Here is a 24426-nt window from a genome sequence, read left to right as displayed (position 1 = left end):
TGAGCAGTTGGTGTCTAGCAGCCTCGTCTCCTCCGCTCCTCTGTTAAAAATCCTGGCTGCGGTTCGGTCCCCTTCACGTCCAGGCCGGGCTGACCCAGCCGCACCGGGCGAAGCTGGCGCAGCACACGGGCAGGGACCACCCGACGGGAGGCCGGGCCCAGGGGCGCACCGGGGGCAGAGCCTCTACCGCGGCTCGGGAAAGAAGCGTCGGGCGCGCGCCGGAACCCAATCCCGGCTGCGGGCTCGAAGGGCGCCGGGCGAGGCCCCCGCGGAGGCGGACTCACAAGAGCCGCACCGCGGCTGCATGGAGCGGGCTGGGGCTTTCCCAGATGCCGAGCGATGTGACAGCGAACTTCCTCCAGAGTCGAGGCTGCTCCTTGGTGCGTCCGCCTCTGAGCGGTCCCGAGCGGTGCGTGCTCTCGGTGGGTGCCTTCTCGCTGCTCCCTCTTCGCGGGGGGACAGCCGGTGAGCCCCGCACCGCGGAGCGCCCCGGGCCGGCCCCCGCGCGAAGCCCCGCGGAGCCGGGCGCGGTGCGCGGCGCGCCCGCAGGGGGGCGCAGGCGGGCGGGCAGCGGCGGTGCGGGCGCGGCGGGCGAGGGGAGCGGCGCGGCCGCGGGGGGCAGCGCGGCGGGGGCGGGCGAGCGGAGAGCGGCTGGGGGGGCTCGCTGAGGCAGAGCTTGCTGCCGGCCGAGCAGGGAGCGCAGCGGCAAGCGCGGAGAACCCCGGCGTGTGCCCCTCTGCGCTCCTTCTGCCGGTATTTCGGTGTCTTTTTTCCCTTCCCGCGCCGCGCAGCCAGCGCTCCGGAGGGGACCGCCGCATCGGGAGGAGCTGTTACTTTTTACAGCCGGCATGAGGCTCCCCGAGGGAACCAGGAGACGCCGCACTAAGCAGCCGGGGAAGAACCTGCTCCTCATCTGTTGCAGCGGAGCCCGGCGGCAGGCGCGGTTCCCCCGGCCGAAGGTGATTGGCACCCGCTGACTCGTGGACGTGCGTCCGAGAGTGCCTGCATGTGTGGCAGACATGGAGAAAATAAAGTAAAAAACGGGGATAGTGGATGAGATGGACGACAGCCAGTGAAATAAAACAGACAGCTTCTAAAAGGATTTAATTTGCAAACGGGATTGTAAAAGGTACAACTTCCATGGGAAAACGTGACCTGTTAAAACTGCTGACGGAAGATGCCGGCTGTCAGCGCAAACACCTAAACCAAGTAAGTTCTCGTCAACTTTGTTCCTTTGATCTATTCTCTTTCTGAGCTTTTGATTACTTTTTTGTTCCTCTTAAAAAACAACAACAACAAAAAAAAAACAAACCCAAACACCAAAAAACCCACAAGTCCCTAAGACTGTCTGAGGTAACTTTTTGCGCCAATGGAAGTAACATAAAACGACATAATGAACGCCCTTGGTGGCAGTCCAGAGGAGCCTTAGGATCTCTTCCTTTCTCTTGTATGTAATAAACATGTTTTTCCCTGGCAGCCGCTGCCGTGGGAAGCGGCATCCATCGGTCGCTGGATGACACCTGCAGGATAGCGGAGCGCCCGGGGATCGCAGGGAGCGGGCGGGGTCCGCTCCGTGAGGGCGGAGGATGCTCTGCATCTGCCCCCCGCGCCCGGCACGGGCGAGGGCGGCCGCACATGGGAGTCCCGCCGGCCTGGCCTCTGCCCCGTGGCTCTCGCCGGCCCGGACGGCGCTGAGCGCACCGCGGCACCCGGCAGCGCCACAGCGGGAGTTCACGTGTCACGCACACGGGTGGGGTGCGGGAGCCTCGCCGCGGTGCTCCCCGCGGTACCGGCGCGGAGCCGGGGTGCAGAGGGGCTGCCGCTGCTCCCCCCGGGACTGGCGGCCCAAGCTGGGGTGTTCCCGCAGAGGTGCCCCTGCGGGAGGACCTCGCTCGCCGCCGGCGCAGTCCGCAGGGACCCTCTAAAAAAAGTCGGGGTCCTGTCAGGAAGCCCTCCCGGAGGGACCTGGAGGATGGTGGGATGCAGGTGGCTGGAGTAGAGGAGGATGAATTTGGCCGTGGGACGGCTCATGGAGCACAGAAAGGGACTGGTGGGATTCGTCCCCGCGTGGAGTTTACACCTGCAAGGTCCCGATTCTTGAGGAGACGGGACATAAGCTATGGTCCTGTTGGGAAGAACCAGCTGATGCTCTTGAGGTTTAAATGCCGACAGAAATTCACCACTCTACAAAGGGACGCATCTGTGAAATTGTCTTCAGCTGGCAAAACCTGCAGCCTTGTTAATCTAATATTTCCCCGTTTTTACGAGGAAATGTTATTTATGCACTTTTGTTTTACTGGACTCAGTTGAGTGATTTCCTGTTAGCATGGCAACCTAATTTTATATTTCTCTATGCACGACTTGTGAGATGGCTCTTCCAACGCAACAACACCTTTTAGGTGGAAGTAAATAAAAACACTTTTTAGTCTGTGTTTTTGTTACAGAGAATGAGTACTCCTCAAAAAAAGAAAACAGTAACAGATTGCATCTTTGTTTCATCTGAGAAAGTAATATTTCTTTCTGTAAGAAACAGTACACATAGAGATCTTCTATAAAATGAAGTATAGACAGAATGGGAAATAGTTTATTTTAACTTCTACACACTAAACTAAACGCTAACATTACTGCACCTCTGAGTCCAGTCTGCTTGAAATTTCAAATCTAATTGTACTGCAGTGACAGAATGTTTCAGTGTTTACATTACTTGCTCCAAAGCTCTGACCTGGATAGTTTAGCAAGGTTATCTGTGCAAGCATACTGAATTTTCCATTAATTTAATCTCATTCACATAAGCAAGAGTTTTATGTACAGTCAGAGAAGGCAGGCATCAGAGTGATACTGCTTTAGACTTGTCTTAGAATAGCAGAAATTCTGGATTTACAGAAGACCTGAGTTTACATCCCTTTTTCAGGCAAGACTCAGAAATGAGCTTTGTCCTTTAATGTTAAAGTAGCTGAAACCAAACAGTTTGGTTTTCCTTTGGTGTTGCCTTCTACAATGAAAAATCTTAGTTTTCTTTGCATGGGGATTGGATTCTTTACTATTGTTTTTCCTCTTTTTCATCAGACTTGTTAGATGAGACTTTATTTGGAAACATCTAAAAATATGTCTGTCATTTAAATTTAACTTCAACCACTTACTCTGACTCTATGTATAGTAGTCATTGCCCTTAAAATAGCTCCAGGAAAAAATTCCATTTCTTCTTATCTTATGTTATTTAGAGCCAAATACTGCTAACTGAAATTTAAGTCAACTGAGGTCACTACAGATCTGGTATGATTTTTATTATCTTTCTGAGATATCTTTGCTTATCTCCTGAAAATGTTGAGTTCCAAGCAATGAGGTGACAGTAGACTTGCAATGTGGAAAGTCCACCAACGATATATCAGAGGACTGACATAAAGAAAACTGTTAAGGGATTAGCTTTCACCTTTGCATTTGTGTGTATATATTACCTGAGTTAAATGACAAGGGAAAATGAGCATGACTGCTTCTCCCAGTTCCTGAGACTTGTCCCCATGCCAATACAGTTTATTCTGTCAGCTTTTTCTGGTATTTGATTCACTGGTGTGAAGAGGAATCAACAGGGAAAATCCTGTGTGGTATCTCTACCTGCCTTTGGTGATGCTGGTAATTAGTGCTAAAAGGGACTGAATTAATATTGAAAATAATGACTAAGTCACCAAAACTTTTCTTACAGAAAGGCAACATAGAAGCAAGAAGAAAAGACTGTTTTAAGAAAGAGCAGACAATAATAGATGAAGCATTGTTCTATTCAGACACTTAATGATTTTATGAGTATCAGATTTGTCATTACTTTTTCTGTTTAGTTTTAAGTCATGTTGGGTTATATTCTGGTTACTTTCTCAATTATATTTTTAGTTAATGAAAGAAGATTGAAGGTAAAACTTTCTGTATACATCAATCTTCCATCACCATGTTTTGTGACAACAAACAAAATTTCAGAAACCATGTGTTTTAGAAGTCCTGGATCCAGAGGCCAAACTTGCCTTTAGGTTACTACACTGAAATTAGGTTAGGTAGTGTAGCATATTGTTAGTATAACACCAGCAACAATGTTGCCAGAGTCCTCACGTCCACTGGGATTTGTTGCTGCGAAAAAAAAATCACCTGACTAAAACTATATTCATTAATATAGTTTCATGTAAACACAGAGAAAGGCTGAGCAAATTAAATCTTCTTTCTGTAACAGATACTTATGCAGAAATACTTCGTAGGTGCTTCATCATTCAATCAAATAGAATTTGAGACTGTCAAAAGGAACAACTGAAAATAAGACATAATTTCTTTGCTCAGCAAATAAATTAGAAGTTTTTTAGTGTGCCACAAAGACAAAAACAACAAATAAATGAGTTATCATGTTCTTGAAGTTGTGGGTTGGGTTTTTTCGGTTTTGTTTTTTTCTTTTTTCCCTGCAAACCTCTATTTTGGTTTAATTTCTAAAAGTATTTCTTCTACTGTTTTACAACCACATATTTCTAATTTAGATCGTGACTGGTGTGAGACAAAAACTGAAAAGAACCTTGGATAGAAATTAGGATATTTTACAGCTAAGCTATTTTTCAGCGAATGTGGGCTGAAGTGGGACAGGAAAACTTCCTTGAATTTGAGTGAATTTTAGATCTGTCTGTGATTATGGACTGGTCAAACCTAATCTCTGAAGTCCGTGACAGCTTCTGCAATTGCTTGGTCACTGAGTCTGTGCTAAATACACTCATCTCAAAAGCTTCTGGCATACTTGTGCATGTGAGATGAACCATTTGAATATTACAGTAATATTATCTGGTATATTATTCAATGGGTAGAAGGGGGAACAGTAGATGGAGAAAGATTTTTCACTGTGCTTTTCTGAGACAGGTGTTGTAGGTACTTTCCACATATCATTGAAAACTTCTGAGGAGCAAGCAGCCTTTGCCCAGGAGGCAAAGGCCCCCATCCTACCACTGGTGCATGGACAGTCACTGAGCAGCCAAGCCCTATGGTGATGTTCCTAAGCTCTTCCAGTCCTAGCTCAGTACGCACTGGTTTTCCAGGATACACGAGATCTTTTTGTTTTAGTTTAGTTTGGTTTGGTTTTTGAAGTGATTTCTTCTGATTCCAGTTTTAAGGACTACAAATACATCCTTCCTTGGATCAGAGAATAATAAATCTTATGCTACCTGCATTCACACCTAAGACCATACTGGAAAACCAGGTACTAGGCTCCTCATGTCCTTGTGCCAGCTAGTCATGCAAAGTGCGGTTCAGTTGACTTAGAGATGGCACCATAGGAGGACACTAGTCTCCTGTAGGTCTTGTAGCATACAGGCTATCCTTTTGTGGCTATATCTGGTAAGACTGAACTGACATGAAATATCTGTCAGCTACTGAGGTGAACCTGTAGTGTTTCTTTTCCTTTCTTTGAAAGAGAAAGGCAGAACAAGCAGAGAGTAAACCATCTTCTGTATTTTGTTGTCTTCTTTATAGCAGAACAAGCATCCTCTAGAGGTGCCTGTCTTTGTTAACTATGCAGCAAGAGCCAAGACAAGGAACCTTCCTTCTTAAGCTAGATTAGCTGAATCCCAGTTGTGCATAAAGGTTGAATAAGCACAGAGGTCAGTAGATCCAGGACAAAACCCAAAACAAACCAAAACATGCATACATGTACTCATATACATGCATATGCTCCAAGCTGCTATGCTAACAATCTGTAAATAGCAAAACTCACAAATGCCTGTTGGACGTACACTTCTGTAAATTTGCCAGCTGCCACCTCTACAATCCAGCTTCCTTACACAGAATTCTGCAAAACACAGAGTCTTATGCAAACTTTTGTCACTTTTCAGCTCAGGTGTCTGGTTCTCATGGCTGTGAGAGAGAGGCAGCTGCTGCCAAAGAGCCCAGGGAATTTCTCAGTGATGGCCAAGTAGTGGGGATGGTTATTAACCCAGTTCATAAAGCATGAGAGGAGCATTAATACAGCTCTGTATGGTGAGAAGTTTGCCTGGCATGAGAGCTTCGCTCACTCCTTACGAAGAGATGTAGGCATTCTGGTGGTAAGGACCTTACTGTAGTAGACTTTGCATGAGATTGACTGAGAATTCAAATTTCTCCCTTTTCTCCCTTTAACCATCATTTAATCGAAGTACCGACTCACATCAGGGAAAATTAGCAGTTCTAGGAAATCAATACTGTCCTATGTTCATTAAATTAATGGACAGACTTTTGCCTGTGTTCCTTCTGTGGTGCTCTAAATCAGGCGAAGAATAGTAAAAGCTACTATTCTGAAGATGATGTCTGTAGTATTGCCTAGCATACAGATGTTTTCAGCAGATTAGCAGTTTGATGTCAGACCTGAGAGTACTGGATAGAGCACCAAGTTTACAGTCAATGAAAATTATATTACCCTGTGTATTTTTTCTTCCTGAAAATTGATTGTCATGGGTTTACTTGTTCTAGAAGAAAAAAAAAACAAAAAACAAAAGGGAATTTTTCTTTCCCCTACTGCATGTGGGGGAGGGATGTTGAATGGGGAGGACAGCTCTCTGCCTTGGGTGATTACCTACACAAAGGAGCTGGCTGGCAGAACTACATTCCAGCCTTTCCAAACCTGCAGGGAGGGGGAAGGAGTTTTCCTCCTCTTCTTGCAAAGGGGGGACACTTCACTTTCTGCCTTAATGGAGGCAAGGGGTGTGTGTGTGTTGGAAAAGCTTTGAGGCCGTATTGCTCTTGACCTGGTCATCTGGCTGCTCTATGGCCTCGGCTTGCCTGTCTCCAGCCCGAATCTGCTCAGATTCATCGTAGAGTTTGTGCTCACTGACAAACAAGGGGGAAATCCTGTCTACAGCCAGCCGCAGACAGTGTGAGTTTAGTGGGAAAGAAACCGCCCTTCTTTCCCCTTTTTTCCCCTTCCCTGCCTCGGGGGACAGGGGGAAATCTCCATTTTTTGGTTTCTTCTGCAATCTGGGCCCCCTCGTGGTGACCACCAGAGCCCAACAGCACCCCCTGCCGACCAACACCGAGCACTGCAGGCTCTGCTCCTCTGGTAATCCAACAGCGCTCCTGCCCACCGTGATCAGAACCGCGCTAGAGGACAGAGAAGTATCAGACTGTTTCCTTTTTTGAAGGGGACTTTTGGGTACAGGATTATTGTTTAGTTGTTTTTGTGTTCTGTTGCTGATTTTACCAGTATACATATATCCTTTAATAAAGGGTTGTTATTTCTTCCTTCTTCCATACTTCCTCGATTGGAGCCTCTTAATTTCGGATTTACGATTGCTCACAGAGAGGAGTTTGGTCTACCTCGTAACTCATCCTCCTTAGCAAAACACTCCAGTCTCCTTAAACTGAGACATTGATGTAATTTAAATGTAGTTCATCTTGCCAATAAATATTTTGTTCTATGCATTGACTTGCTACTGTCCTTCCCATTATAAAAAGTAAACCAGGCCAATTTGCTTTTTCGAGTAAAGAAATGAACAATGGGATTGCAGCAGAAGATAAGAGGATCATATTATCTCTGATTTAAGATTACCCCCAGTACATTTGTATATAGTAATTTAAATTAAAAACATTTTTTATGACAAATTTTGAAAAGCTGTAAAAAGGATTTTTGCAGCAAAGGTCTGTTGTTTATTTTTCACCTAACCCCCACAAATTTGACTGTAACTATAAACACCAATCACTTACATTCCTTGTATAGTCACTAGAGAGAGACAGAAACCTCTAGTGAACAAACTAATCCAACTAATCCAATTTATACCTGACATAGAGTGGAAAAAATCAGGTATTTGTTGTTGCTGATTGTTGTTTGATTTCACATAGCTGAAGTAAGGCAAGAGGAACCTTACCCTAGTGGTGTCAGAAACTCCTCCACCAAATAACCATTTTCAGAGGAGACAATAAATAGATATGTTTTTCTTCCAAGGTGTCTTAAGGTCCTATTGACTTTCATGATATTGATGCAGATATCATAACAATAACAGATGGCTGCAATATAATTTAAATATCCTGTTGTCTGTTCTCAGAGTTTTTAAGAGTTTGTGGTTGGATTGGGTAGCTGAAATACAGCTTCTAACTGTGCCAAGGGAAATGGGGGTGTTAGCTGGACTGTTGCAAAAGAAGAACATACAGTTCTGGGTGCTCACATCCTGCCTCCTGCAAGTGCAAGGTGTCTCTTTTCTGGAGAGAACACATTGCATCTGTGGAGCAAGGGAAAGCAAGCACAGATTCCCTTCAAATGCTCTCAGCATTTCCAGTGCCACAGTGTACCTTGGTCTGCCGAACACATGATTACAACAGAAATTATCCCTCAAAGATTACGTTGTTTTAACTGCTGTTCATGTGGAAATGTTTGTTATTATTAAACACTTCAAAATCAATCCTCAGCTGTGCTTCAGCACTGATTGCTGCATGGATCCTGCCTATCTTTAACTGGAAAATAACTAAAATATCCCATTTGTTTTGCTTATACTGACAGCATTTTTTTAGATGGGAGAGATACTGGACATTCATTTCTGATAGTAATCACTGAAAGTGATGAGAGCTGCAGTCAATCCCTTGGACTTGTTTATGCTGGCATAGTGAGTTTGTTTTTCAAATTTGGTGTGTTCTATAGTACGTTTATACCTGCAACACCATCAGTTTCAAAAACATATGCTTTCCCTATAGCGGCTTTCACTGGCTAGCAGACTCTCTACATAAAGAATTTTGGTAAATAAAACCAAAAACAAGTTGCCTACAAAACAGTTGTCTAATTTGCCTTAAGCCTCTTAGCTACAAAACTGTCATTCAAAAGGCAGTAACTAACTGTTTGTCTTTGAATTCATCAAGACACCGTAATGTCAGACCTGTGCGTCTGTATAGCTTTAGGAAGAACTTAGTAACTTCATAGGGTGATTCATATGACCTATCTTGAAGAAAATTAATTGCCCTCTGCAGGGGGTGCATTTTTTCCTTTTTGTAATAAAGGAAAATTGGGGTGACAAACCAGCTTTGGCTGTCAGTGTTTTGAATTCCTAGCCTATCCAATATGTGTCTCACCTTTATTTTTCAAATGTTCTAAATTGAAGTACTTTATCGTGTCACATAATGATTAATAAAGTTTCCTAAGTCTAATATGAAGAATGTGCTGTAGTAATTTTTCAAAACTACTAAGGAACCTGGTACCTATGGCACAGAGATCACGTATTGCAAATTATTGGCATAGGTACATATCTGCACTAATTCCTGGGCTATAACTACTCTTGTATTTTCTTGTAAAAGACATCAAGGTCAGTGCAGAGTGATTGAAAAATAATATTTTTGTCTGCCCACTTACATAAAAATATGTTATTAATTATTGTTTAACTTAGTGATATTAACTTTGAGCATATTTGTTTACGCACTGATGCCAGTGGTACCAAATACTGATGTGATTTGAGATGATTACATTTATTTTGCTGCAATGTCTTTACATAGAATTAAACTTCCACGTAACTATTTTTACTTTTCTTATTTTTTTTTGAATTTAAAATTTTCTTCTTTCACAATACTTAAAGCAAGTAGATGGAGCAGAGATTTGAAAAACCCTTCTTTTTAGTGTGATTTTGCTCTCAGAGGAGGGAAGCAGGGGATACTCAGAGAGCTGGGTTGCATTTCATTGGTTGTGCACTTGTGTGGAGCTGCACCGACTGACTGAACTAACTGACTGCATAAGCTGGATTTATAGGGATGGGTTAGGATCAAAGAAGGATTTCTCACTCATCCTGAGTAAATTGTGCTACCCAAATCCCACACATCAGGGTCCTTATTTTCAGGAAGAGTCATTGATGATTAATAATTCTTTTCAGTGGTAATACACAACCAGGCTTCTCTTAAAACCAACGTTTGCTGACTTTGGGCAAGATAGCAAGGACATGAGTATGGTTTTGAGGAGGATAGAATGGACAAAATGGTAGGCGTTTTCATTTCAAAGCAGTCATGTAAATAAGTGTCAATGGAGACCATGACTATTTAGAGACACTAGCGCGTTCAAATAGGACAGCTTGTGCCCATCACACTCCCATTGACAGTTAAGTAATAGACATCTTTAAAGGCTTGATTTTCTTCTGAAACATAGTGCTTTGGTAGACGGTATACTGGGGCAAAATGGCATTTTAGTTATCTTACTCCATTAGTGGTTTTTTGCCTAATTGCCTATTTACTGTTATTTTAACACTTTACTTAAACCTATTGCTGGAAAACAAAGTCTACAATAAAAATGACCTAAACCAATCAACAACTCATAACAGCAGAGCTTTACTGTCAGTGCATGATGGAATTCATTTTAAGAAATAAGATACTATCTGTGTTTTCTAATTAAATCTTAATTCAAGAAAATATTCAAACATAAAGAAGCTTTGGTGTTCTACTGAAAGCAGACCTTCAGAGAATGCTTCTTGTTAAGCATTGGCTTTGTTCCTCCTCTCAGTATGAGACATTTGCCTGAATATTTGTGTATTTGTTGTAGATTGCTACTGTGTGTGCTCTTTAGTATTAGAGAAATATGAAGGTCACAGATGAATTTAAAATGATGGTAATGGTCAAAGTAATTTGAAATTCTAACACCCTTATGTGAAATTTTACAAAATACAAAATGAAACAATTGTGCCTTCTCATCAATCATACATGTGTTGGTTCAGATGGAAAATGTAACTTTGAAAATTTGTCCCCTTGCTTTCAAGAGAATTATAATGCTCTGGCAGCTTCTTGTTTCTTCTCAATAATTTAGCAGTTTATGAAAAATATATTGTGTCTACTTCTCCACTCTGATGCAGTCAATGCAATTACAAGTTGTGGAGAATCTAATCCAAAATCTTGCCACTCTTGAGTATTTTAGAAAAATATGTAGTCCTAAAACATTTGCCATCGTTGCCATGGTTGCAACCTGCATCTGTCCTGTGTAATGCACAATTTTCTCCATTCTCTGTCTAAGTACTTTTTTCTGTTGCAGTTTACAGACTCATATATTGAATCTTCATGGAGGGAAGCAGCAAATCATTCTTTTAAGTATACTACTGTAGTTAACGAGAACTAAAATCTCACTGCATCTAATTATAAGATTTCCTGCTTCTTTCTGTTACTGGGAAATTTGCTTTTAGAGTGAAAATCAAGTAGGAAACGACACGTGCAATTTTTAAACCAAATTTCCTTTTTGATAGCTTGTAAAACATTCAGGAGCCGTTCTGAACAGGTTTTTATAGAATTACCAGAAAACTGATTGCCATTTCAAGGTTAGCACATCAACTGAAAAGAAAGCAGTCTTAGAAGTCTCTATTATAAGCAAAACTCTAGTGTACTGGTATATATTCAATATGTTCAAGCTGCTATTAATACTTCTAGTAGATCCCATATACTTCATTGAACCTAAGGTAAAATGATTTCAACATTTTATCTACTTATGTCAACCATGAAACCAGGGTGTTCTGTTATGAAGGAATGATGAAAATTTATGTTCAGTTTCCTCAATTTTGCTTAAAATCTTGTGACATTTCAATAATTCTGAGTAGCAGCTCAAAACACTGCAGTAGAGTTAATTTCCAATGTGGGTATTCCACTACCAGGCTTAATAGGAAAGGCAGATAATTCTATTTATATTTTGATATTTTTGAAGGTAATGATAAGTGTCTGCATCCATAATAAGAATGATTTCCATATTTATGGATGCTTGTATTCTGTGCCAAAACATGCTTATAGATACTTACAGTTTGGTACATACATACATATAGCACATGTCTTTATATACACACGTGTATATACATGTATAGAGAGATATTTATGTGCACTGTGTGACTGAGACACATGAAAGGTTAATTTTTGATCTACTGAGTGAAAGAGAAGAACTACGCAGACGTCAGGAATACAGTCCAATAAAGTGTCTATATTGCGTGTGTACTACAGAGTGATATTTGTATCTTGTTGGCTGGGAATATTTACCTCTCTCTGCACTTGCTTGTATGATTTAAATGCTATGTGACTGAGTCCAGTTCTTGGCCAAGTATGGCTTCTTTGCCACCCCAAACAGAGAAGAGCTGTGAATTTAACTTAATGGCAACCAGGACGTGGAAAATTTGTAGGCAGTTCCTTTCCTCATGAGTTTAGAGACTCATTGAAGGTGGAGGTTTCTTAAAAGCCAGCACCTTCTGGCCACAGAGCTGACAGCTCTAACACTGTGAAAACTTAGATACAGCTCCTACAAAGGAATTTTTTTCTTAAGTCTAGTAGCAAATACAGCTTGACCAGGACTGATCCATTATCTTTCACTTTGTTTATTATCCAGAAGGACATTTTTTGGTAGACTTTTATATAGAAATAATAACTCATCCAGTTAAAAACACAGCAGTTTATTATTCAGATTAATGTAAGTCTAACAAAAACATTTTTAACTGTTTGATCCGTAGATAAGCTGCACATGGCAGCTGTCAGGGAAAACTTCTGAAAGGAGGCAGGATACTCTTGTGCTACACTGCTTCAAAACTTCCTCAGAAACCTGCTTTTGATTGTAGAGACCAAAGTGTGCATAATATGAATTGAAAAGGTAGTCCAGAGAAGGTGTGGCTGCCCCATCCCTAGGAATGTTCAAGGCCAGGTTGGATGGGGTTTTGAGCAAGCTGAGCTAGTGGGTGGCATCCTTGCTCATGGCAGAGGGATTGAAACTAGATGACCTTTAATGTTCCTTCCAACCTGAACCTTTCTATGATTCTGTGATACAATCCTTCAGGATACTCGTGGAGGTTTTATGAAGGGTCATTGCAGCAGCAGAAGCCTTGGAGCTGATTGTCTTTTGTGGTCTCCAGCACTTACGTGTAAGAAGTGTTGTAAGAATAGAGGAGGATACAGGCACAATGAAAAAGGTGCTCTTAGAGTAAATGGTGTATATGATCAAAGCCTGAGTCATCAATCATCAATATCTATAATCTGCAGATAATTTATCCACTGCCTTTCAGTGCTAGGTGGTAACTTATGCAGTGAAACTGGTAGCTTCCCAGATCAAATAAGGTAAGTTCTAAGTGCTGCTAATAAAATATGAGGATTTGACGTGGATTACCAAGTCAGAAATGAAGATGATAGCCAAAAGCTGTACACAAAATAGATTTGCCAGCTTGAGTGAAGTCAGTAGCAGCTGCTCTGAAGAACAGATAAGGTCCATTTTTGCTGAGGTCCATAAAGCAGGCTCTTTTCTTCATGGATTGGGCAATAGATTTTCACAGACATATTTTCACAGTTTTTTCCTTAAATAGCCTACTCTTATCTCCTTGTTGTTTTGTAAGCATATATTCCATAATTATTTCACCGTGTCATACAAAAACCCCCAAACTACACCAACTCTGTCCAAGTGCTAGAACACAGGCAAACCTGAGGGTATTGAGATTCCTCCTTCAGCTGTCTAGGCCTTGAATGCCAATGCAGCGAAACTGAATAGTCCTCTTCCAGGGCAAATCATTGTCAATGAATCTGTTTCTCATCAGAGGGCTGAAGTTGCAAAAATGGTAACAAGTGCCAACCTCATCTCTCCCATTTTCCTCTGCTGCCTTTCATGGTTTTAGTAGTGGTCAGAAACATGACTGAAGGAAAACAGATAAGTACAGGCATCCCCAAGTTTCCTATAATGCTGAAAACAAGGAGAGGGCATTTCCAAAATGTCTATTTCAAGTTTTATTAAAAAAAAGTAAAAAGAAAAAAAGAAAAGAAGTTGCTACAGGATTAGAGGTGTAAACTGGATTAGAGTTGAGAACAGAAAGCAATAGTAATTAACACTATTTTTAAAGAAGGTTTAACAGGTGTCCAATTTCAAAAGATTGAGAATCTGTTCAAGGAAAACACACAGACTAGGAGGAAGCACACCGGGGAATAGACAAATACTGAGGAGATTACGAAAAGGTTTTAGGAGTAGATAAAACTGTGGTTTGCTGAAGGGAAAAGAGGTGACTGGAAGTAGAAGATTAGAAGATTGAATGGTACAATAAAGCTAGATCAAAGGGAGTCAAGAAGTTACAAAAATCACTTGCTCTGACATTTTCTAGTGCTGATGACTGAAAGGGTAGTAGTAATTTGAGAAACAGTAGGTTTTAGGCTATAAAATAACTAGAGCTATTGAGTTGCATTTGTAGTGTAGTTGTACTTATACACATGTTAATTCTACATTGCTTTCTGACCTATACCATCTGGCACATTTAAACAAAAATGCTATAATAATGAATTTATTTATCATTTCCTTAACCCCAGCATACCTAACTAAGTCAAAATTTGCTTTGCTACTGACTTCCTCTATGATGTTACTTCAGCCACTGAGTAGTTGTAATGCCTTGGATATTTTAGCAGCAGTCAAGGTTGAGAGACACTATGAGAGGTGGGACAAACTGGCTTACTGGAGTGTTGGCTGTAGAGGATGGAGCATTTTACTGTATACCATTTTGAAGACTTCCCATGAAAGAAATCAAAGGGTACATGAGAACGTGCTTAAAATTTCCTGGGAAAACACAAAGAAAACAAAATATGATAATACCATTTAAATACCTTAAATAACATTATCTGAGTGACACCAAAGTCAGCTATGTAGTATCATGGATGTAACTGCTGAACTATAGCAGTCCTGGCAGCTTTTGAGAATCAAATGAATCATGTATTTGGGTGTATAAAATTCTTAATCATATTCAGTATTCTCTAGATGTTGAATAAGAAGCAACAGAAACCAAGAACTAGTTGGTGTCTTAGCAGTCAAGTAGGAGAGACCCCAAACAAAGAAATAGTTAGAACAGATCTCTGAAAATGAATATACTCTACTTGAACAGATAGATGAAGCTGGGCAATAAAAACAATCAATTTTTTTTTCAAATAAAAACAATTGAAAGACTACCATTTGAAGTGTCAACTAATCTTGATAATTTGTCCCTTTCAAAGTACTGTAAAAGTTGTATTATTACTTTCTCTAGATGTCGATTTCCTGAGTGCAAGGTATGTAAATCTCGTTACCTGTGCAAAGTAACACAATGAACTTGTAAACTGTAGTGGATTACAACCTGGAGGATAATAATTCAAGTGAAGAAAATAAGCCATTTTGACATAATTGGACATTTTTCAACTGATTTGAATACAGTCACAGCCTTACTGCCTGCATCTAAATTTTTAAAGCCTAATAGCATGTGTTCAACAGTGGTAAAATGTCTATTTATCGACAGAAGTAAAGTAACAGAGTACCATCATATACCATTATTTTTTGTAGTACTCTCCCAGACTCCGATTTTAGTGCACAGACTTTCTTTGCCAGATACAGTTTCTCTGTGTTTTGGAATCCTCTTTGGATTTTGGTTTCATAAACTCATCCAATCTTCTGTGTAACCAATAGATAATTTTAGCATCTTCAAAATCCTTCAGCAATGAATTCCTCAAGTAACTGCCTGAGGACTCATTAGCTCTTCTTTTTTCTTGAACCTGACTCTTTTTGCCTTTGTTCAGTTGCTTCTGGGTCTCATACCTGAAAAGCCAGTGAACAATTAAGCCGTGTCTGTCCTTTACTAATTACATAGACCCATATTACACCTTCCATCTCTAATTCTTTTAGAGAGTGAAGATTTGTGTCTTACTTTGTCATTCCACTTCTGGGAGGCCTTGTGTTTAATCATTCTGCTGCCCTTGTCTGAGTGTTTTTTGGTACTACTGGCTCCTTTTTTTGAGATAAGTAGCCTAGAAATGCATGTTCAGTCCTTTGTGTCACTCTGAAACTACAGATACGCATACATTTGCATTAGTGTGAGTGAAGCAAATTTTGTTTGACAGGAAGTGGCATAGTAATTAGAGAAAATTCATCTTATCTTTTGGGAACCATGAGTCCAAATCGTTTGCCTTGTCCCTTTTTATAAAAGAAGAGTTACAGAGTACTTTTTTTTTCTCTCAAACCAACTTGGCAGAGGTAGCTAAGGCATGTGGGAATATAACTGGTCGTGACTTATTTAGGCATAGACAAGAAAGGAAGATTTGTAAATTATCTTGAAGTTTGTTTATGGCAGTGTATTTCAATGCTGGGAGCATATCTTCTATTCTTCTAACTGAAGTAAAGATCAAACAGCTCTGAAAAACCTGAATCATTATCTTGTAGAAATGCTTGTTAATGCTAGTAATCAGCTCTTTTAGTTCCTGTACATGTGTTAAAATTCTCCTTATTACTCACTGTAGCATATGGATTTAACGCAAATTGTAGAAGAACTTTCACTATTCACTTGAACTTTCACTGGTTTTGCGCTCTAATGAGTCTCTGCCCAGCTGAACTTGTCATTCTGAGTTTGTTAAAAATGTATCTCAGGCTGTGGAACTGTAGAATTTAAGAGAATAGGAATTTACTGAGTCATATAAGACTGAAGATAAGAGTAGGGAGACTACTCACTGAGCCATGCAGAATCCACTGTTCTTTTCTCGCTAATTACATGTATCACAAAGTTACAATCCCACTTTTTCTTCAGACTTGAAGGGTATATTTTAAGTGTATGTGTTTCTCTTCAAGACAGCCAAAGACAATAAATAAGAGATTCTTTAACAAAAACTTAACACTTCAGTTGGTTTTCCATTTTGCCTGTTGGGAAAAGGAGTCATCATTTAAGCTCATTTCTCTCACATCTACCTGAAAAAAGTAGAATTTATAATATTGTACTGTTGAGATGCATTCATAGTCAAGTTCCTCTCAGTTGGCACTGACAGAAACATAACCCAGCCATGGGCTAGGACAATTCTGATTTTCACCAGAGTAATGTTGATAGTATTGACATAGATTGCACTTTCTGACAAAATTTCTCTGCCCAGACCCGTGGGACATCACACATTTGTGCTACTCTTTCAGAAAGAAAAAGGCTCAGCCTGCATTGGTTCATTTGGGTCCTTAGCAGAGGCTTCAGTCCTTCATGTACTGTTCTAGTGTGGGTCCCTTCCACTGGGAGTAGTTCTTCAGGAACAGACTGCTCCAGCACGGGTTTCCGCCAGGGTCACAGCCCCCTTTGGGCACATCCATCTGCTCTGCTGTGGGGTCCTCCATAGGCTACAGATGGATCTCTGCTCCCTCATTAAATCCCGTGGATTGCAGGGGGACTTCTCATTCACCAGTTTCTCCCTTTTCTTCTTGATGTCATTGTACTTACCTGCAATGGTCCAAAGCAGATGTTGTTTATCCTGAAGAAACACATTTTCTAATGACACTGTTATTATTGACAAAAGCACATTATAACAAAGAGATCAGACTGATTGGTTGCATCTTATCTAATTTTAGGAACATGAATAAAGAAATAGACATCCAAAATTTTAATTATTCATTGGTGTAAAATTAAAAGTAAGTATCTTTTCATTTTAAGGCTGCTTGGGATGAAAAAGTATTTACACATACATTTTGGAGGTAATTATCAACAGAAATTATTATCTTGTTTATGAGAATCAAGAGTGAGTCACAGAGAAACAGGGGAAGAAAGAATTCCTGTGAGCCAGACAAGACAGACCTCTGCTCCATCAGCACTGCTAGAAGCGTATCTAATGAAGGAACAAACCGCAAAGGCAGACACTGGAGATATATTCCCAAGCAAGGCATCTAGATCTTGCAATTGCCAAATATGGTCTGTTTATGCTCATCATAAATGTTAATGCTATGACTAGAAGAGAAGAGGGAAGAAGAGGGCAGGACAAAACAGCAGGAGTCATTGCAGTAGAAGAACATGGAGTAAGTCATCCTTCCTGAAATGGATTGCTTATGTTACAGGACATGAGGCTATTTCTCGTTCTTATCACCAGATTATGCATTTGCAAGGTGTCGATAATAACTACGGTCTTGGAAAAAATTACTGTACTTTATACAGGGACATAAAATTTGCAGATGAGCATGGTTGGACTGCACATTTCACTTAGCTGACTGTAACAAGAAAAAAATACCAAAAAGAAGAGTCAGAACCCATGCTGAGTTAATGGTTGAACTCAGTGATCTTAGAAATGATCGTAGAGGTTTTTTCCATCCTTAATGATTCTATGAGTCTGTAGTTTGGATTTTTCATAGTACTTTTAGTATGTGGTACGAAAAGTTAAGAACTGAAAGACAATATATATAAAAAAATATTGCCAACAGTTACTTCCAAGGCAGAGACTGTACCAGACTTACAGCAGGGAACTCTATAAAAACCCCTGTAGTATGTGGGTGGTGCTACTTTTGCCATTTATAGACAATAAATATTATTTCCCTTTTCTTTAAGAAAGAACACTTAAAATTGCAAAATAGTTGTCACAGTATAACCAAGAAACCATCTTTTAGAAATGGTACTGTATTGCTTGTTGTTTATAGCTAAAGAATCGAACATTAAAAAATTACTTTTTAGGGACAATATTTCTAGATCTTTCAGCCCCAGTCATATTTAAATACACGAAAAAAATTACTTGCAATTAAAAAAAGTTTAAAAATATGTACAGCCTTATTTGAAAATAATCACATCTATATTGTTCACACAGGTACCTGAACAGACCTCCAAATTCTTCCTAGAAAAAACAAACTTTTTTTCATTGAAAATTTTTTCCTAAATTACTGCCTAAGGAAAGTGCTGGCTTGTGAAACGGGTACCATCTAAATAGTTTGGGAGAAGAGATTCCTTTTGTGTAGAGCTTCCTTTCATTAGCAATTATTATAGAAAACCAGCATTTTTCTTACCATTCAATAACTGTATATTTCTGAACATTTTAACTTAATATTCAGAATTGTTTCAAACATTACATAAGATGAGCATCTGTTTTGTAATTTCGAAAATCTCTATGTACTGGGCAAAGCAAAAATGAAGTAACCACATAAATTTTTAAAACTTTTTTTTTGTTTAATTCATATAATGATAGAATCATAGAATGGTTTGGGTTGGAAAGGACATTAAAGATCATCTAGTTCCAACCCCTCTGCAATGGGTAGGGACACCTTCCACTACACCTGGTTACTCAAAGCCACTTTCAGCCAGGCCTTGAACACTCACAGGAATGAAACATCCACAACTTCTCTAGACAACCTGTTCCAGTGCCTCACCACCCTCACAGTGAAGACTTTCTTCCTAATATGTAATCTAAATCTCCCCTCCTTCAGTTTAAAGCTATTACCTCCTGTCCTATCGCTATCTGACCATGTAAAAAGTAACTCTCCCTCTTTATTATAAGCCTCCTTCAAGTACTGGAAGGTTGCAATGAGGTCATCCTGAAACCTCCTCCTCTGAAAAACCCCACTTCTCTCAGCCTGTCTTCATAGGAGAGGTTCTCCATCCCTCTGATCATCTTGGTGGCCCTACTCTGGACCTGCTCTAGCAGGTCCATGTCTTTCCTGTGCTGAGGATACCAGAGCTGGATGCAGCACTCCAGGTGGGATCTCGTGACAGCAAAGTAGAGGGGCAGAATCACCTCCCTTGTCCTGCTGGTCATGCCTCTTGATTCAGTCCAGGATTGTCTCAAAATAGCAAGGCATGTACAAATACCACATCATATACATACATGTAGGCAACGTCTCAACAGTTTAGTCACTGAAGAACAAAATACTGTCTTATAAAGTGGTCACCCCTCTCATTTTTTCTCAGTCACAGTAGATGGACCCATATGAGCTCTTAACTTTTTGGGTTTGTTTCTCTTGTTTTTTTGTTGTTGTTTTTTTTTTTTGTTTTTTTTTTTTTAAATAGGCAACACAAGTATTTTTGATTCAGACCACTATGTCTCTGTGCATTTTGGATGCATGTACAAATACGTCCAATGGCTTCATCCTAAATGTATTCTAACTTGTGAATATTGACTTCCCTTTAAGTCTTGAATTAGGTCAATCTTCAGTTTCTTCATTAAATTCAGCAGTGGCAGTAGTGGGCATTTTTCCCCCAGCAGGAAGGAGAGAACATCTATTCTGTATGCAGCTCTTGACCCAGGTAAAATCAGTTTCAGAGTCCTGATTCTGTGAGTCACTGGGCAATGTGACTCACTCAATCTCACCCAATGGTATCTTGAATTCCAGCCTGATGCTTTTCTCACCAGGTAACTGAACAGAAGTACAGCTATTCTGAAATCTTTTGTTCCTCTTCCTAAGAGTCTCTCCTAAGCATATTATATAAGCATAATCAGACTTCTTCTTGACACAAGAACAACTGTGACTATATATGAGTGTATATATAGTTCTGCAATATGGAGCTGCTTGTATGAGTTCTTTTACTCAGTTCTGCAATATTTATGGATTTTTGGCCCTTTTAATGGAAGTGAAGGGGGTATGAGCCATTCTTCTGGAAGTAAAACATATTTGTCATTCTTAAATAGGTACTTAGGAGTTAACATGTACACAGTGAACTCAGAGGCTCCTTTACTTTTAATAGTTCATGATGAATGTCTTAATTGTCCCATGACATGATGAATGTCCCATTTAAATGTTGCAATGGGATCTGTAAGTTCAACAATTCCACGAAAATTTTTTTAGAGAGGCTTAAGTTAGATTCACTGACTACTCATTTATTTCCTTTTAATTGCCCTCCCTGCTTGCATTTTGAATGAAATTAGCTTTTCATTTGTATTAAAAGTTGCTTTTATATGGTGGTTCTACAAGAATAAGAAATCTCCACATGTGCAGGAAGAAATTCTCATCTGAATACTTTATATTACTTGGCATTCAAGGATCTGAAAATGTGGCATGTTTCTTGAAATCCTATACATAATTTTGTAGCTATATTCTAGGATGTATTACTCAGTCTAACCCAGATCGTTGTGTAGTTTCTATCTTGGATTTTTGCTTTTCAGGATACGGTAGACAGGGAGTGATGCAAAACAGAAAGCTTGTAAGTAAATGTAGCCAACAAAATGACCTGAAATAATGGTCTCCTTAGAGGTTTGCTTCATGTAAAGTAGTACAACTCAAGAAAAGATGAGAAGGCTTTCATAAGCTGAATACATTCAATCTTTTATATGCCTGTGCTTTCACAACGTCACTTGTAATGGCTTTATACAGCAGAGCCTTCAGAGTACCATTAAACCTCACGGAGATTTAAGTGCTTTCTGAATCAAGGTTAGTATTCTTCTAGCTCTGTTTGTAGGACTGTTTTTTGTGAAAACACATATACTATTTATAGTCATATTCATGTCCCACCTCTAAATTTAATTCATCACAGGTGCCATTTTAGAAAAAAAGACATTGGCCCTACTCACAGTAGCTGTGTGTGAGCAAATGAAGAAATGGTAGAGAAGAACAAAATAAGTGTTTGTTTTCTGCATAGTGTCCCCAGCAATGCTTGAGCTCCACTGTCCCTTGGGCCTTCTCACCAAGGTCTCAGTGCTAATACACTGCCCCACAAGATCTCACTGAGGTAACTCACTCAGGCCAAAGATCTCCTGCTTGTGTGTAAATCTCAGAAAGGCAACTGAGACCTGTGCCATCCATACTTTAGATACAGGCAGTAGAAGCCTCTGGTTCTTTGTGGCATGCTCCCATTCAAAATCTGTTCTTCACTTTGATAGACATAGTTCAGATAAAATAGGAAACATGGAAACACTCAGGCAACCATTAGGCTTACTGACCTGAAAAAGGACCTGGGGTTTTTTTCACTTTTAGGAGAGGTGGAGGAAGGAATGTCTCCCAGCTAGGAGGGGATTTCCTTTTGCTGCTTTCTCCAGTCAGTGATCTTAGCATCTGAACAAGTCATGATTGGTAGGACAATCCCTTAGGGTGCCATTTGGCTTTTATGGATAAAATTCTAGTTAAGATAGGATCAAATGCTGTTGGCATAGCATCACAATTATTTTTGAGGAGTCTTAGGGAACTCCATTGTTGGAGAGCTTTTTTTGACTTGTTCAGTCTTTCACTGGTTCCCTACATCACAATCCCAGCTATCTGAAACCCAGCTCCTTCAATACAGATCTTAGGCAGACTTTGTCTCTGGGCAGTGCTGTGAGTGTTTTCTAAATCGTCATGGATGTTGGTCACGGGAACTTAAGGAGATGGGACCCTGACTGAGTATGGTGAGTAAAAGCTTTTACCATCTGAGTTGGTAATCATCCATGTTCCCTTATCAGGCAAAAAATATGTCCATCATGATTGGTGTCCCACATTAACAGAATCTCCCAAACATATATGCTCCTCTCTGCAGCATGCACAGGCATTAACAATGGTTTTCCCCGTCCATCGTAGTTAGTGTGCCCCCTCTGAGCCAGGCTGGGGCTTCCATACTGGGATGGTTCCCAAATTTATTCTGACAAGTCACCACAGATATAATGAAAATTCATAAAATCATGTTCCATCTAAAATACCAGAGGGGTAGACTTTCATTCTAAGTACAGGTCTTAAATATGCAATTTTAAATTCTTCGATAAACTGGTAGATCTGGAGAATTTTTCTCTTATGTTCTCCTTTCTGAAGCTGCTTTAGTGCTCTCTTGACTGTGTCACCTTGTTTAGTGATAGCAGTTCAAGTTGCTGCCTCTTATAAGACGATGATACATTTGGCAGATTTCATCTAGTGTGGCTGGTGCAGTCTTGTAATAGAATGTAATCTGGTCTTCTTTACAATTGGAGAAACAGATGTTCTCAGGTAATAGCTATTTTCCTTTGCTGTTGCTGCTACTATGATGTTGTTTTCCTTCTCACTGCATGCCCAAAGGTATCTATAGATCTTAAATGCAATCAAATACAGCAAAATAGCCTCAACAATATCTTGTAGGCTTCAGGAGAGAAAGAGATGTGATTTGTGAGATTCCAGATGGGTGAGGGAGGAAAAGAAGAGGACATGACCTCTTTCATGGTACAGCAAGAAGCATGGGGCTCAGAGAGTGCTGATGATGGGCAGCTCCATGACTTTGACAGCTCTCCTTTTCCTCCCCTTCTCTACACAGCAAATCCATGAGTAACTCTTCATCAGAATGGTGGCCAACACTTTCAGTCAAATAAAAGCTAGTCTCCTCTTTCACGCTTGGACTAAGACATTAAAGACAGGACTTCACCTCCCTGAGCCATCAGCTGAATTTAAATACATTTAAATTCAGCCTCAGACCTTGTTAAAGAGAGATAATCTCTCATTCAGGGAACAATTTCATCTGAGGCTTGCTGGCTTATGGACATGGAGAATACAACAATGAGCTGACAGTATGGCTGTCAGCACCACGCCCCTCAGGGTAGCAGGGGGGAGGTCCCACTGGCAGTGCTGTAGCAGTAACAAAGTGCCATGCACTTGAAGACAGACCTGAAAATAGACACATTTTCTCATTTCTATTTGCAACTGTTTTAGAAGTAAGCCTTCTCACAGGGACTGTGAAGTCCAGAATTGTACCTGGATAAATACTATAATTCCTTCTTTATCATGCTTTCTTGAGTAATAACAGCAGACTGTAGAACGTCCCCGAATGCATGTCTTGCAAGGACTATTCATTGAAGTGGTCACTGTGATGTCACTTCAGTGTGCTATATTTGAGTGTCAGTGCCATATATTTCACAAACATGAAAGTAATTTCCTTTAAGAATAATCAAAAGAGTAGGAATGAAATTAAAATGAAATGCTTTCCCTTTCCTGCATCTAGCTGGTGCCTCTTGTGATATCATCAATTGAAGCAAAATGTTTCAATAAGTTTATAGTGAGTTCCAAAATATTACAATCTTACCTTTATTTGAGCTGCAATATTAGAGCAAATAAGGGAAAATGTAGCAATTTTTATTTCTTGTAACAATCAGTATTTCTTGATTTGCTTTTCTTTGTGATTAATCCTCAATATGTAATACAGAACTGTGTCATTCCTAATTAATTTTTACAGTTAAATATTGTTTAACTGTTACATCTTTCACAATTACTGTGAGAGGAAACGTATGTCTTTTGCTGACATGTTCCCTGTGAACAGACCTGCAATTCCTCTGCATAGATCTGCTGGGCAGGCAGAAATGAAGTGTGACACTAGCTGTGTCTGGCCAAAGGTGGGCATTGTGGTCCTCAGCTCTGTCCTTGCCTCTGTGCTTGGAGCCTAGGACTCAGGAGAAGGCTGCAAATGGTTTCACTCAAACCTCTCAGCACATGTGAGCAGAAGATTCAAATTCTCTCTAAGCACTAAGCACTAAGGCATCCTGCCTTCCAGCCTCAGTGGGTCAGAGGCTTTTGCTTTCCATAACAGGGTGGAACATTTCTTGTGCTATGCAGATCCTTTAGTGATGCTGCTGCAGTGCCTTTTGCAGTGCATCCTGGGTTCTTGCTAATTCTTTCTTCAGTATAAGTGTCTTTACATGAGCAAAACAGCTACTGAGGAAATGAATGAGTGTTGCATGGTTTGCCTCTTGGTTTATTTCAGGCAGTTAAACATGGGCACATGGGACTTTTTTTTTAAAATTCCTGGTTCCATTAAGGTGTAATGAACTTTGCCTGAGGATGCTTTATGCAGATCACCTGAATCTTTTATAGCTGCTATTTGCATATTTTAT

At 40.3% G+C, this 24426-nt stretch overlaps 1 protein-coding gene across 1 annotated transcript in view; it reads left to right on the top strand.

Annotated features, from left to right (window-relative positions):
• Window positions 1-646: 646 nt before the first annotated feature.
• TRPC4 (transient receptor potential cation channel subfamily C member 4) overlaps window positions 647-24426 on the top strand; it is a 140149-nt gene continuing 116369 nt past the window's right edge. Inside the window, exon 1 of the mRNA XM_051780405.1 lies at window positions 647-1209. The gene's annotated coding sequence lies outside the window, so the exon portion shown is untranslated. The remainder of the gene's footprint in view (window positions 1210-24426) is intronic.

This window comes from Manacus candei, unplaced genomic scaffold (assembly GCF_025592945.1).
Source record: "Manacus candei isolate 608988 ecotype Guabito, Panama unplaced genomic scaffold, ASM2559294v1 h1tg000014l, whole genome shotgun sequence".
Lineage (NCBI taxonomy): Eukaryota > Metazoa > Chordata > Aves > Passeriformes > Pipridae > Manacus > Manacus candei.
The sequence above is the reverse complement of the archived record's forward strand: the minus strand, read 5'-3'. Positions and strand labels throughout refer to the sequence as shown.